Genomic DNA, 15,442 nt, shown 5'->3' on the forward strand with positions numbered 1-15,442 from the left:
GTATTTCCTGAATTTGAATGTTGGCCTGTCTTGCTAGGTTGGGGAAGTTCTCCTGGATAATATCCTGAAGAGTGTTTCCAACTTGGTTCCATTCTCCCCGTCACTTTCAGGTACACCAATCAAACATAGGTTTGGTCTTTTCACATAGTTCCATATTTGTTGGAGGCTTTGTTCATTCCTTTTCGTTCTTTTTTTCTCTAATCTTGTCTTCACGCTTTATTTCATTAAGTTGATCTTCCACCTCTGATATCCTTTCTTCCGCTTGACTGATTTGGCTATTGATACTTGCATATGCTTCACGAAGTTCTTGTGCTGTGTTTTTCAGCTCCATCAGGTCATTTATGTTCTTCTCTAAACTGGTTACTCTAGTTAGCAATTCCTCTAAACTTTTTTCAAGGTTCTTAGCTTCCTTGCATTGGGTTAGAACATGCTCCTTTAGCTCGGAGGAGTTTATTACCGACCTTCTGAAGCCTACTTCTGTCAGTTCATCAAACTCATTCTCCGTCCAGTTTTGTTCCCTTGCTGGCGAGGAGCTGTGATCCTTTGGAGGAGAAGAGGCATTCTGGTTTTTGGAATTTTCAACCTTTTTATGCAGGTTTTTCCTCATCTTTGTGGATGTATCTACCTTTGGTATTTGATATTGGTGAACTTCAGATGGGGTTTCTGTGTGGATGTCCTCTTTGTTGATGCTATTCCTTTCTGTTAGTTTCCCTTCTCACTGTCAGGCCCCTCTGCTGCAGGTCTGCTGGAGTTTGCTGGAGGTCCACTCCAGACACTGCCTGGGTATCACCAGTGGAGGCATCAGAAAAGCAAAGATTGCTGCCTGTTCCTTCCTCTGGAAGCTTTGTCGCAGAGGGGCACCCACTAGATGCCAGCCGGAGCTCTCCTGTATGAGGTGAGCTGTCAACCCCTGCTAGGAGGTGTCTTCCAGTCAGGAGGTACAGGGGTCAGGGACCCACTTGAAGAGGCAGTCTGTCCCTTAGCAGACCTTGAGTGTTATGCTGGGAGATCTGCTGCTCTCTTCAGAGCTGGCAGGCAGGAACATTTAAGTCTGCTGAAGCTGTGCCCACAGCTACCCCTTCCCCCAGGTGCTCTGTCCCAGGGAGCTGGGAGTTTTATCTATAAGACTGGAGCTTCTGCCTTTCTTTCAGAGATGCCCTGCTCAGAGAGGAGGAATCTAGAGAGGCAGTCTGGCCACAGTGGCTTTGCCAAGCTGCAGTGGGCTCTACCCAGTTCGAACTGGCAGCTTTCTTTACACTGTGAGAGGAAAACCACCTACTCCAGCCTCAGCAATGGCGGATGCCCCTCCTCACTACCAAGCTCGAGCATCCCGGGGCAACTTCAGACTGCTGTGCTGGCAGCGAGAATTTCAAGCCAGTGTTTCTTAGCTTGCTGGGCTCCATTGGGGTGGAATCCAATGAGTTAGACCACTTGGCTCCCTGGCTTCAGCCTCCTTTCCAGGGGAGTGAACAGCTCTGTCTCGCTGGTGTTCCAAGTGCCACTGGGGTACAAAAAAACAAAAAACAAAACAAACAAAAAAAAACTCCTGCAGCTAGCTCAGTGTCTGCCCAAATGGCCGCCCAGTTTTGTGCTTGAAACCCAGGGCCCTGGTGGTGTAGGCACCTGAGGGCAACTCCTGGTCTGTGGGTTGCGAAGATCGTGGGAAAAGCGTAGTATCTGGGCCAGAGTGCACTGTCCCTCATGGCACAGTCCCTCGTAGTTTCCCTTGGCTAGGGGAGGAGTTCCCCCAACCCCTTGCACTTCCTAGATGAGGCGATGCCCCACCCTGCTTCTGCTCACCCTCTGTGGGCTGCACCCACCGTCTAACCAGTCCCAGTGAGATGAGCCAGGTACCTCAGTTGGAAATGCAGAAATCACCTGTCTTCTGTGTTGATCTCGCTGGGAGCTGCGGACCAGAGCTGTTGCTATTTGGCCATCTTACCAGCCACTCTGTTGTTGTTTTAAATAACCTAATCTTGTCAATCCTTTATTAGTTCTCGATTGTTGTTATATTTAGAAGGGCATTTCCTATTCTAAGTTTATAAACAACTTACCCACATTTTTTTCCAATGTACAGTTTCATATTTACATTTAAATTGTTCATCCATTTAAAACTCCTTTTTGATGTAAGGAGTAAGGAAATACAAAGAATGCACAAGTAAGGAAATACAAAGAATGCAGCTTTTTTTTTCCTGTAGTGACAAGCCAGTTCTGCCAGGGCCCTCTACTGAATAATCTATTTTTACCTACTGCTTTGAACAACTATCTTTGTTATATACTAAATTTTCTAACAATATACTTTTTTTTAAAGAGATGGAATCTTGTCACCCAGGCTGGAGTGCAGTGGTACAATCATGGCTCACTGCAGCCTTGAACTCCTGGACCTAAGCAATCCTCACACCTCAGTCTCCGAGTAGGCACATGCCGCCGCACATGGCTTGACAAAATACTTTTAGATGTGACCCTTGCAAGGCCTTTTGTTATTCTAGTAGAGGTAAGTCAGTGGGTGGGGTATATTATAAATTTGAAAGCAGAAAATAAACTCCATTCTCACTTCAAGGGAAGTATACAGATAACCATTTAATATTCTCTTTTCTTTAGACAGCCAATAAAAAATTTATTGAGCAGCTACCATGAGTCAGGTGCTGTATTCACATCAGGCAGCTCAGGGTGGTATTAAGAGCACAGACTGGAATCCCACTGCCATGTCTGAACCCCGGCTCCACCACTCAGGAACCCCACAGACTGGAACCTCACAGCCATGTCTGACACTGGCTCCACCACTCAGGAACTCCAAGACTGGAACCCCACAACCATGTCTGACCCTTGCTCTACCACTCAGGGGACACAGGACCTGTCTGTGCGTCACTGTCCTGCTCACAAGGTTTTTAAGAGGATTCAGTGAGTTGAGTGAGAATCGCTTAGAGCTACATTTGGCACACAGTAATTGCTCAACAAATGTTGACAACTATTAGGGATGGAAAGATGAACAACAAATCATTTCTAGATTCAATCTTTTTTCCATTTTATGAGGAAACAGTGATGCATGTTTTCCTTCCATAACCATTCTACTTTATAGCAACCAGCCCTCCTCTTTCCTTCTCCTGACTCTGCCACCAGCTAAAATAGCAGTACCTGCCATTACCTGGGGCTGACCTACAGTTGCCACTGAGGCCGTGGACATCCCAGACCAGGATCATATTATGAAAAAGGTTTGAGGAAGCCAAGCCTCAAACAGTCCTGGAAGTCATACAATCCTGGAAGCCCCTCACTGTCACCCAGTGCTTGGCTGGCCAGGAAGGTGAGCAGCTGTCTAGACAGCACTCTTAGGAGAGCCCTGGGCTCCGAATGGGAGCAGGGCTGCCCAGGTAAATAGTGACACAAGGAAGGGAAGCAACACAATGAGGCTTCAGGCCTGCAAGGCGCTTCCTCACAGGCTTCCAGGACTGTAGAAACCCTTGCTGCTGAAGGATGAGGGACACACACTGGCGAGAAATGATCAAGATTGATGAAGGCTGGTGGCAGGAACTCACAGGCAGTTTATGGTGGTCAAATACATCAGACACTCTCCCTTCTCCCACCTTAGAATTTATTTGGATTGCGGATGAGATGGAAGTGGGTGAGTGATATACTGCGTCAAACAGAGGTATTAATTTAATATTCATTTTCATTTAAGCTTCAGAATATGTTTGTCTCATACTTGGTTATAAGCTTCCAACATACTGAAAATGATTAACTTAAATCAGCTAAACTCTGTGAGGCTCCAGGCTTTTCCAAAATTAAAACAAGTGGTGTGTGTTCACATTAAAAATCACTTGATAGGCTAGGTGTGCGCAGTGGCTCATGCCTATAATCCCAGCACTTTGGGAGGCCAAGGCAGACGATCACCTGAGGTCAGGAATTTGAGGCCAGCCTGGCCAACATATCAAAACCCTGTCTCTACTAAAAATACAGTTAGCTGGGCATGGTGGTGTGTGCCTGTAATCCCAGCTACTTGGGAGGCTGAGGCAGGAGAATCGCTTGAACTTGGGAGGCAGAGCTTGCTGTGAGCCAAGATTGCGCCACTCACTCTAGCCTGAGTGACAGAGCGAGATTCTGCCTCAAAAAAAAAAAAAAAACAACAACAAAAAAACCCCAAAATTATCTGGGTGTGGTGGCACACACCTGTAATTCCAGCTACTTGGGAGGCTAAGGCATGAGAATTGCTTGAACCCAGGAGATGGAGGTTGCAGTGAGTTGAGATTGCGTCACTGCATGCCAGCCTGGGCGACAGAGCAAGATTTCTGTCAAAAAAAAAAAAAAAAAAAAAATCACTTGATAAATCAGAAAAGGAAAAAACTGCATATTCTTACCTACTGGTTTAATTAATTTAAAAATTCAACCTATTGGTTAAAATTATTATTTGCTTTTAAGACAAAATGTTTGTAATTTAACAAAGCCTTCTAATTACTTTTTTTTAAAAGAAAGAAAAGGCATATGAAAATGGACAACATGCCAAATACACGAGCCCCTTGACCCTCCTAGTTAAATATTATGTTTAACATTTCCTTATTTTCATATAGGGTTTTAAATCAGAAAAGCAAATATATAGGAGCAATCGCGTCAGATTAGCATGTTTGACCAACATCAACCAGTGCAGAAACTGGGCTTCTCCAAACAGTGGTGGAGCCACACCTTTAACTCCTTCTCAGAGGAATGGCCCCAGCGGCTCAGCAGGAAGTTCAGAAGTCACTGCAATGAGCAAACAGACCTGAGCACACCCCGGCGCAGCCTGGAGTCCGGGAAAGAATCAGTCACCAAGTTTTCTGATGGCCTGGAAATATTCCACCCTGTCCCAAGAATGTCTCTAAGCCAGGGATGAGCAAACTATGGCCCACAGGCCATATCGGGGCCTGTTTTTTTTTTTTAAAGTTTTACTGTACACCGCCATAAATACTGCCTATGGCTGCTTTCTGGCTACAAAGTAGAACTGAAAAGTTGAGACAGAGACCTACTCACAGACCAACTCTGCCCATAGGGTATTATGAGGATTAAACATTTACCATCTGACCATGTAGACAGTTTGTCAACTCTGCCTCTAACCCATTGGGATTAAATGACCAAGGTCACTGTGTTCTGCTTAAATTGCTTTAAAAACTTACTAGGAAATACAGACTCTCTTCCTCTCACTTCCCCAAAATGAACACCATCTTTTCCCCAATGCTAGAAGCTGACAGTGTCTAAAGATTAAAACTTTTAAAATGAATGTATAGTGGTAGGTGGTAGAAACACCAAAAAGCGAGGTGGATGAGTGAAAATGAACTAGGGAACCAAATTCTTCCTGTTTTGAAATTTTCTGAAGAAAGGTTGAACCACCGTCAAGAATATATCCTGGGGCCAGCACGATGGCTCACGTCTGTAATCCCAGCACTTTGGGAGGCTGAGGCAGGAGGATCACTTGAGCCCAGGAATTCGAGACCAGATTGGGCAATGTTATGCAGGGAGACCCTGTCTCTACAAAAAAATATTTAAAAAAGAATACATCTTGGGCCAGGCACGGTGGCTAACGCCTGTAATCCCAGCACTTTGGGAGGCCAAGGCAGGCGGATCACCTGAGGTCGGGAGTTCAAGACCAGCCTGACCAACATGGAGAAACCCTGTCTCTAATAAAAATACAAAATTAGCCGGGCATGGTGGTGCATGCCTGTAATCCCAGATAGTTGGGAGGCTGACGCAGGAGAATCACTAGAACCTGGGAAGCGGAGTTTTCAGTGAGCCGAGATAGTGCCATTGCACTCCAGCCTGGGCAAAAACCCCGTCTAAAAAAAAAAAAAAGAAAGAAAAGAAAAAAGAATACATCTCAGTAGGAGCTCAATTTTTCCCTGAGTCACAAACTGCAGCCCAAGGGCCCAATCCTGCCAGCCATCTATTTTTGTACACTGCCCACAAATTAAGAATAGTTTTTACATTTTCTTTTTCTTTGAGACGAAGTCTTGCTTTGTCACCCAGTCTGGAGTGCAGTGGAGCAATCTCAGCTGTCTGTAACCTCTGCCTCCTGGGTTCAAGTGATTGGAATGTCTCAGCCTCCCAGGTAGCTGGGATTACAGGACATGCCACCACGCCCTGCTAATTTTTGTATTTTCCTTTTTTTTTTTTTTTTTAAATAGAGATGGGGTTTCACCATGCTGGCCAGGTTGGTCTCGAACTCCTGACTTCAAGTGATCCGCCCACCTCAGCCTCCCAAAGTGCTGGGATTACAGGCATGAGCCAATGTGCCCGGCCAGTTTTTACATTTTCAATGGTTGAAGAAAGTTAAAAGAATAATATTTCATGACAGAGTGCTTCAAAGGGCTGAGATAAATTCTCCACATATTCCTGGCTGCCTGGAAGATTATGCGCGCGTGGGGAAGACCCAAAAGAGCCCAGCAGGGCTGAAAACCAAGAAGAACCGAGAACCAGCTGAAACTTGCAGTGTTCCCCAACTCGCACACAGACCTACTGATAGAGGGATGGAGACTGACCTGGCAGGTGACTCCTGGTTCAGTGCTCCTTGGAGAATTTGGATGCCATGAAGTGATATTAGATGTCAGTTTAGCTACCCATTATTTTGAGTGCTTCCTTAGCGGTACTGTTGAGGCAGTGTGGCTTAGGAAAAGAGTACTGACGTGGGTCAGGCCAAAAGGAATTTTAATCCTAGCTTTCTTACTATTTGCATGAATTGTGGTGAGTTGTATAATCCCCCTCTCTGTATCTTATTCAATCCTTGTAAAAGTCCATTGAAGTAGGCTTACTACTGTCCCCATGTTCTAGGATGCAGTGATATGAGACTTTAAATCTGTAAAACCTTTTGTTGTGAGGATTAAAAATTACAGCGGCAATAAAGTACACACCACATGATAACTGCTCGATAGGTTTTTTTTTTTTTGGTTTGGAAATAAAAGGATATCTCATGACACATGAAAATTACATGAAATTAAAACTTCTGTATCCATAAATAAAGTTTTATTGGAACAGAACCATGCCCATTCATTTACATATTATCTGTGGCTACTGGGCTATAACAGCAGAGCTGAGTAGTTGTGACAGGGACCACAGGGTCTGCAACATCTAAAATAGTATCTGGTCCTTTTCAGAAACAGGTTGCCAACTCCTGCTGTAGTTCAATGGTTCTTAAAGTGTGGTCCCCATATTAGCAGCATCAGCATTACCTTGGAATTTGTCAGAAATGCAAGTTTTGTGGCCGACCCCAGACCTACCAAGTCAGAGGTCTGTTTATTCCACTAATAAATGCAAACACAGGACAGCAAAATACCGTGGCTGGCAAAGCTCTATACTGAATCAGCCTTGCATGAGATACCTCATGAAGTAGAAACTATGCTGATGTAATCAGATCTGACAAGACACAGGCCCAAAATACTTAAAATTAAGAGAAAGAGTATTTAAAACAGGGTTTCTACCTCTAATGTTGTTAACAAATCCAGCCCTATGTGTATATTGGGCCTTGAGATACAATATAACCGTAACAGCAAATACATGTAGTTTATAAATAAGCAACAAATGCACATACAGGAGAGTGTTAAAGTTTTTTTATTACTGAGAAACATCAAAAAAGTTGGGAAACGATAGCAAATTACAATATAAACAACTATAATCATATTATATAGTATTTATATATGTACTTTTTTCTGTCAGGCACTAATCTTCAAAATCTTAGCAAGGGAAGTCCTACTAATAAAGAGCTTAAGGGTTTTAAAGGAAAATAAGATCAAAATGTAAAAATCTGAGAAGGCATGGACTTTTTTTTTTTTTCCTGAAAGTGTGAGAAATATCTGTGTGAAAGGACTCTCTGGAAATTTAAGAAACACTTCATAAATTTGGAGACAAGTCTCTCTTTTAATGTAACTTCATCAATAACTTGAAAAGTCCAGAAAACCACCATGATCTTTAAGAACAGTTTTTGGGGAGCAAGTGAAATGTCATTCGCCCTTTTCTAAGGTGAGAGCAAAAGCATAGTAGCACCATTCCTTCTGTTCCTTCTACTTTTTTACAAATGTTTAAAAATTTGTTTTGTTTTACAAAAACAGAAGTGCTTTTAAAAAATCCCAATTACGAATGTTATTTCTCACATTGGGTCACTGAAAAAGAAATGTAACTTTTTTCATAGGGCAACTTATTTTTTTTTTATTTCAAGAAAAAACAAGTAATAACAATAATGCTGCAGAATTTAAGCCAAAGGCACAGAACACCGCTCCCCCGCCCCCAATGGCCACCCCAGGTCCTTTGAGAAATGCAGCTGGACCTCAGGGACCACGCTGCCTTCAAGCTCCCTCCACCAATAGTGCCCATCAACTGACACCTGTCTCCTCTCAGCACACCTACCTAAAGTGATGCTCCACCCTTCCTACTGATCCACACAGATGCATTTTCCCCAGGTTCTGCCCTCTGTACTTCCAATGCAGAAAGCCAGCTCGCACTTTCACAGGATAAGGGTAGCAGTTCCCTCCTTCCTGGGGAAGGTGGCCATATATATATAAACCCGGGTAGCCCTGGGCCTGCTATGGTCAGCTGTCCTAACTGTTGTTTCTGCCCAGCCCTCAACAACAACAACAACAACAGCAGGTGGAATGTAAACGCAAAATCTTTTCATTTCCCATCAATAACTGGACCTAAACCAGCCATTAGAAAGCAGATGGTATCCCTGGCCCTTAATATCCAGGTCACCACAATTTCCTGGCCCCACCCTCAGCACTACTTTCCTCTCATTTCTTTCGTTTTCCTGTAAAACCAACTTTAAAAAAAAATGTGAAAATTGGATAACCTCTCCATAGGAGAACAAAATATATCTTAAAAGCTAACCTCTTTTCTTTAACCATCCTAACAATTCAATTTTTGTTCACTGACACCTTAAGAATTGAGTGTCTGGCCTAAAAACAGTAAGTCTTAGCAAGTTACTAGTTTCTATTAAGAAAGAAAGTAATGAGCTTAGCTTCATCTTTTATAACACAACTGGAAGAAGCTAGGATGCCTTTGGAGACCCACAAAAACTGACAAGAGATTGTCCCATGCCCTCCAAAATTCAGAAATACTAAAACTGAGATTTGAGCCAACCTGATGGCCATGAGCTAAACAAAGCCACTCAAGCACTGCTAAATACTTCATCAGGTTATTGTGTATCTCACTAATCCAGCCCTAGAAATGTTCCTCAATAATCTGCATAATGTAGGGCCTAGGGACCCCAAATCAGACAAAGAAAACCTCAAAATCGTGAAAGTCACACAAGTTTAGTTTTGCAAATCTGGCTATGGGACATCTGAAATTGTCCAGCATCATCATGGTATTTCAAATATAATAATTCTTAAATTTTGCTAAAAAATTTCATCAAAATTGTTATTCTTCACATTTTGTTTCTTAAAAGCAAATCATTAAAAATATTAAATGGGATATGATTTTTACAGCAGGGCAAAGTTGTGTGGATCCTCCACGTTGGCAAAGGTGGAAACACAGGTATGCGAGAAAACCCCGAGCATCCACGAGAACGGGATGCAGCCGTGCTCTGGCCGCGCGGCGGGAGGACCCGGAGCCAAGCTCCGGGGTCACCAGCCACGAGGCCCAGCGGCAACGTGGACCCCAGGGCGGCCGGAGCGCGCCTGGGGCTGGAGGGGAGGAAGAGGCGGCGGGAGCCGAGAGACTCGCGGCTCGGCCAGCCCCCCGCGCCTGGTGCAAATCACGCTGCAGAACTGGAACTAGTGCGACTTAGGGGGTGCACGCTTTTGACTTTGGATGCCGACGCGCGTGACAAAGCTCAGAACAAAAAGAAAGGCCCCGCATCGCCTGAGACTGCAGGGCAGGGAATCCTCGCGAGGCCCCTCATCGCAGGGCAAGGGGGCCGCGCGCCCGGTCTTGGGGAGCGAGCCGAGGGGCCCGGGCAGCCGCGGGCTACTCGGTGCAGGAAGGTGCGGAGCCAGCCCCGAGCTCAACCAGCGAAGGCTGCAGCCCCGGCGCAAGCCGCGGGGACGGTCCGGGGACCGACGCGAAGTCTCGGCGCGCGGGGTACGGGCCCTGGGCAAAGGAGGGAGGAAGCGATGGACCGCGGTTCGGGCAGCCTGGGGCCGCGCGCCGCCCACTCACCTCTTTTCGCGGCTCCGGCCGCCACTTGGCGATCCGGGGCCCCGCTACGAGGCCGCCCGGGCCGCTCTCCCGCCGCCGCCGGCCTCGAGCTCCGGCCGGCTGCGCGCCGTGCGCCCAGTGCCTCCGCGTCCAGCGCCGCCGCGTCCCCGGCCTCCGCAGCGGCAAGGCCCCGCCCCCGAGCAGCGCCGGCGGCGCGAAGGGAGGAGGCGGCGCCGCGAGCGCGGAGAGGCGAGGCAGGGGCTGCTGGGGCCGCGCGGACTCCCGGCCCCACGGTGCGCGTGCCCCGGCCGGTGGCCGCCCCTCGGCGGGAGCAGGAACGCCAGCGTGCGCCCCGTTCTCGCCGCTGGGCGTTGCCGCTTCCCCCGGGCCACCCCATCGCCCCTTCCGACGCGGGAGCTGGCGCCTGAGCAGCGACGCGGAGCGGGGAAGCGGCGGTGGGGAAAGGGTACCGGGGGGGAGCCCCCATCCCACGTTCCGCCCCGAGGGAATGTTCCCGAACAGCCAGCCGCACCCAGCGCCACACTCACGTTACCTTCTTTATAAAAGTCGTCGGGTCAAAACTGCCCAGAGAAGGAAGCGAACGAAAAACAGGTTTTTAGGGGGCTTATACTCACAAAATTGTCTTTTTTCTCCCACGAGGCATTCCCTGTTGACCATCATCTCGCCTCGGTTGTCACCGCTCAGGCCTTAGTGTTTGGTCTGTGACCCTTCCACTGCTAGCAACGGAAAAAGTGAAGATTCCCGGACGCCTTCGGGTGTGATCTTATACCCCGGGCAGCTGCATTTGAAACAGCGCCTCAGATGACGCTCAGGCGCACTGATGTTTGAGAAGCCGTATGAGGCCGTACCTCCCGGAGAGAATGCTACAAAACTAGTGACCTACAGGGAAACCATGCTAGAAAATTCTAAAGCAATGGTTCTTAACTCTGGCAGCACCTGCCATCCATTAGAATTATTTGGGGAGCTTTTAGAGCATTTAGGTACCAGGGTCCCACTTCCAGAGTTCAAAGTGAACTTGATATTTTTTGTTTGTTTTGAGCTTCCCAGCTAATCCTAATACAGTATACGGCCAAGATTGAGAACAGTTTTGCTAGAATCATGTCTTTTCATGTCTTCCTAGCTCTGGTGTCTGGGAAAGGAAACTCCTTCCTCTGCGCCTCTCTCAAATCACAATAAAAAAACAAAGAAGTAAATACATGAACACCTAAAGGAATGCTCACAGCTGAAATTGATTTTAACCAGAACAAAGAGTCACCTTGAAAAAGGTGATCAAGATACCCTACTGCTACCTGAGCATGGAGCTTCTTAACTGCAGGAAACGTATCTTTACCAGCTAAAACCTCTTAGCTGAATTAGAAGCTGACCATACATGACCTCTTTAGAGGAATGTTCTACTATATTCCAAAATGATATTTTTGTTATCTGCAACTGTTAAACTGTTGTAGGTTCAGACTAAAGCATTCAGAAACTGAGGCTGTATCAGATGTCAGCCCTGGTTTTGCAGACTTAAGTTGCGTCACTTTGCTCTGATCTTCTAGTGAGCTTAAATAACCATAATCGGGGACAGGTACAGGAAATTCCCTTTCTTGCCCATTTTAGCTCTCTTAGTATAGTTCACATTCTTAGACTGGTGGACTGTAACTTCTATATCATTTGCCTCTAAGGCGGGTCTCCATTAGTCTCTCATTTATCAGCAACTAATTAGCGAGTCACTCAGTGATTCTTAAACACTTTATGGAACAGGTCCATATGTCTAGGTGTTAAGGCAGCTGGCTGAATGAGCTATATTTTAATCGAAGATGAATTAGTCCTTTTCGTTAGATTCTTTATGACAAAAGTTGAAAATTTTAAGATGCAGTTTTATATATATATCTATATACATAATTTACATTCCTTATAAATAAGCTAATCAGTTGCTGGCCCTGAAAATTCAATTGGATGGGTTTTGATTAAACAATGTGCAAGGGGCTACAGTGGTTGGTTGAAGGAAGCATCCGTCTTTTGCCTGTTAAGCATCCTTTCCTTAATGTCTTAGTCCATTTTGTGTTGCTATAACACAATTCCACAGACTCGGTAATTTATAAAGAAAAGAAATTTATTTCTCATAGTTCTGAAGGCTAGGAAGTCTAATATCAAGGTGCTGGCATCTTGCAAGGGCCTTCTTGCTGCATCAGCCTATGGTGGAAGGCAGAAGGGCAAGAGGGTGTATGTGAAATTGAACTTGCAGCCTCATACCCTCTATAATTGGCATTAATTTATTTATAAGAGTGGAGCCTTTATGACCTAAACACCTCCCTTTGGGCCCCACCTCCCAACACTGTTGCACTGGAGATTCAGTTTTCAACACTGCTTTGTGGAGCACACATTCAAACCATAGCATTCTGCTTCTATGCCCCCCCACCCCCAGTTCATATCCTTCTCACATACAAAATACATTTATTCCATCCCAATAGCCCTAAAGGCTTTAATATTTATTTATTTATTTATTTATTTTGAGACAGGGTTTCACTCTGTCCCCCCGGCAGGAGTGCAGTGGTGTGATCATGGCTCACTACAGCCTCAACCTCCTGGGCTCAGGTGATTCTCCCACCTCAGCCTCCTGAGTAACTGGGATTACAGGTGCATGCCATCATGCTCAGCTAATTTTTTTGGTATTTTCTGTAGAGATGAGGTTTTGACATGTGGCCCAGGCTGGTCTCAAACTCCTGGGCTCAAGCAATCCACCTGCCTCAGCCTTCGAGAGTGGTGGGACTACAGTCATGAGCCACTGCACCTGGCAGCCCTAAGGTCTTCACTCTAGCACCAACTAGAAAGTCCAGAGTCTCATCTAAATCAGATATGAGCAAGATTCAAGGCACAATTCATCCTAAGACAAATTCCTCCAGCAATGAGCCTGTGAAATTAAAACAAATTATTTACTTCCAAAATACAATGGTGGCACAGGCACAGTATAGGTATTCACATTCCCGAAGGGAGAAATATGTAAGATAAAGGGATAACTGGTCCCAAGTAAGTCCAAAACCCAACAGGGAAAAAATAACATTAAATCCCAAAGCCTCAGAATAGTCTTTCTTGACTATATCTCACCTTCTAAGCATACTAGGGTGGGAGTTGGGCCCCCAAGGTCTTGGGCTGCCCCATCTGTATAACTTGGCTGGGCGTAGTCATGTCACAGACCTCATGGTTTGTAGTCTCATGTCTGAAGCTCTTCCAAGCTGTGTTGCACACTGGTAGCTCTACAGTTCTGGGGGCTCTGGGACAGCCCCAACCCCACAGTTCCATTGGTCATTGTCCTAGTGGTGGTTCCCTGCTATGGCTTTGCTTCCATGGCTCCACTAGGCATTTCCCTGGTGGGGAATCTCTGCGGCAGTTCTGCCCCTATGGCAAGTTTCTGCCTGTATCCCCAGGCTGTCCAGTACATTCTTTGGAATCTAGGTGGAGGCTGCCATAGCCCCACAGCTCATGAACTCTGTGTACCTTCAGAATTAACACCACATGGATGCCGCCAAGGCCCACCACTTACACCCTCTAGAACAGTAGCCTAAGCCACAGCTGGGCCCACTTGAGCCACACAGCTGCAACAGCTGTGGAGTGCTGTGCTGGAAAGTGGGGAGCAGATAATTGAGGCAGTGCCAGGTAGCAAATGCTGAGGTCCTGTGGCCACGTCTCTGGAAACCTTGCCTTCAAGGTCCTGCTCTGGGCCTGTGATGGAAGGGGCAACCTAAAAAATCTCTGAAATGCCATTGGGGTCTTTCTTGTCTTGATGAATAGCACCTGACTCCTTTCTATCCATGGTAATCTCTTTAGCAAGGGGTCCACTGGACTATATCCCTACAAGGACTTACATCTTTATGAGGCTCTCCCAAACATGCCTTTGCACTCTTGGCCAGGCTGAAAATTTTCAAAATTTTTTTCTGCTTCCTTTTTAGTTATAAATTTCATCTTTTAATCATTTATTTCTTCTCTAATTTTACTGTAAGCAGCCAAAACAATCCATGCAACACCTTGAATGCTTTACTGCTTAGACATTTCTTCTGCTAGATATCCTAGTTCATTGCTCTTAAATGCTGCCTTCTTTTCTCTAGCTTACCTTATTGTAAGAATACAGTTTATAATACATATAACATGCAAAATATGTGTTAACTGTTTATGTTATCAGTAAGGCTACCAGTCAACAGTAGGCTATCAGTAGTTAAGTTTTGGGGGAATCAAAGTTAAATGCAGATTTCCAACTGTGCAGAGATGGGGGTGTCTCTAACCCTTAGATTGTTCAAGGGTAAACTGCATGAAATAAATTGAATTGAACAGACTAAAAAGTATTTGCTGTAAATATCTTGCTGTGTTTGCTTTCAGTATCTATTATTTCCTTTCTCAGGTACCAACATCATCATTTTTTGGAGAACTATTTCTCCCTGACTTTTCAATCCTAAATATCTGTCGTAAGCTGAACAGTTGCCCCCTGCCAAAGATATATCCATGCTCTAATCCCCAGAACCTTTAAATATTATCGTATATGGCAAAGTATGTAATTAGGTTAAGGATCATGAGAGAGGGCTCTTATCCTGGATTATCTGGGTAGGCAATGAATAAACCGTAAGTGTCCTTATAATGGAAAGGAAATGGGAGTTTTGAGACAGAAAATAGAAGGCAAATGTGACTACAGAGGGCAGAGACTGGAGTATGGAGCCACAAGCCAAGGATGTCTTCGGCCACAGGAAGCTGGAACGGTTTCCCTGCTATAGCCTTTGGAAGAACACCTCCAGAACTATGAGGGAATAAAATTTCAATTGTTTTACGCCATCCAGGTTGGGTAATTCGTTATAACAGCCATAAGAAATTGTTACAATGTCCAATTCTATAGGCTATAGTAATTGGTTCAGGGAGAGGCACATGACCCAATTAGTCCAGTAAGACTCCATTATAGGACAAATCCCTGGAACTACTGAGACAGAAAAGTTCTCTTTTCCCATGAAGGCAGCCCATATTTGGAGAATATAGGCCTCAAGCTGTTTATGGCCATCACGTAGAGACCTGGGCCTTATATGTGGAGAAAGATAGAGACAAATACCTAGTGTTGATTATGTCATTTGAACTTCTGGATCAAGCCATATCTGAAGCTAGGTCTATCCCTGGACTTAGCAGTTTTATCAGCCAATTAACTTCTCATTTTACTTAGGCCAGTATGAAATGGGTTTCTGTCACAAGCAGGCAAAATAATCCTAACTAATAGAGTCTTAGAATCCTTTTGTTACCTGGTAGGTTTGCCAGTTAAATATGAACTTCAGATTAACAACAAATAATTGTTTTAGTACAAGTATTTCCCAAATGTACCATG

The 15,442-nt window shown here is 45.3% G+C and overlaps 1 protein-coding gene across 4 annotated transcripts in view; it reads right to left on the reverse strand.

Annotated features, from left to right (window-relative positions):
• Nucleotides 1-10,272, reverse strand: part of GOLM1 (golgi membrane protein 1) — an 86,670-nt gene extending 76,398 nt beyond the window's left edge. For 2 of the 4 annotated variants that reach the window (XM_019033629.4, XM_063696506.1), the window contains exon 1: nucleotides 10,108-10,246. The gene's annotated coding sequence lies outside the window, so the exon portion shown is untranslated. Of the gene's footprint in view, nucleotides 1-10,107 lie in introns of all 4 variants that reach the window. The other 2 variants (XM_019033631.4, XM_063696505.1) reach the window with 2 other exon arrangements.
• Between the last annotated feature and the right edge of the window lie 5,170 nt (nucleotides 10,273-15,442).

The sequence above is a fragment of the Gorilla gorilla genome, chromosome 13 (genome assembly GCF_029281585.2).
Source record: "Gorilla gorilla gorilla isolate KB3781 chromosome 13, NHGRI_mGorGor1-v2.1_pri, whole genome shotgun sequence".
Lineage (NCBI taxonomy): Eukaryota > Metazoa > Chordata > Mammalia > Primates > Hominidae > Gorilla > Gorilla gorilla.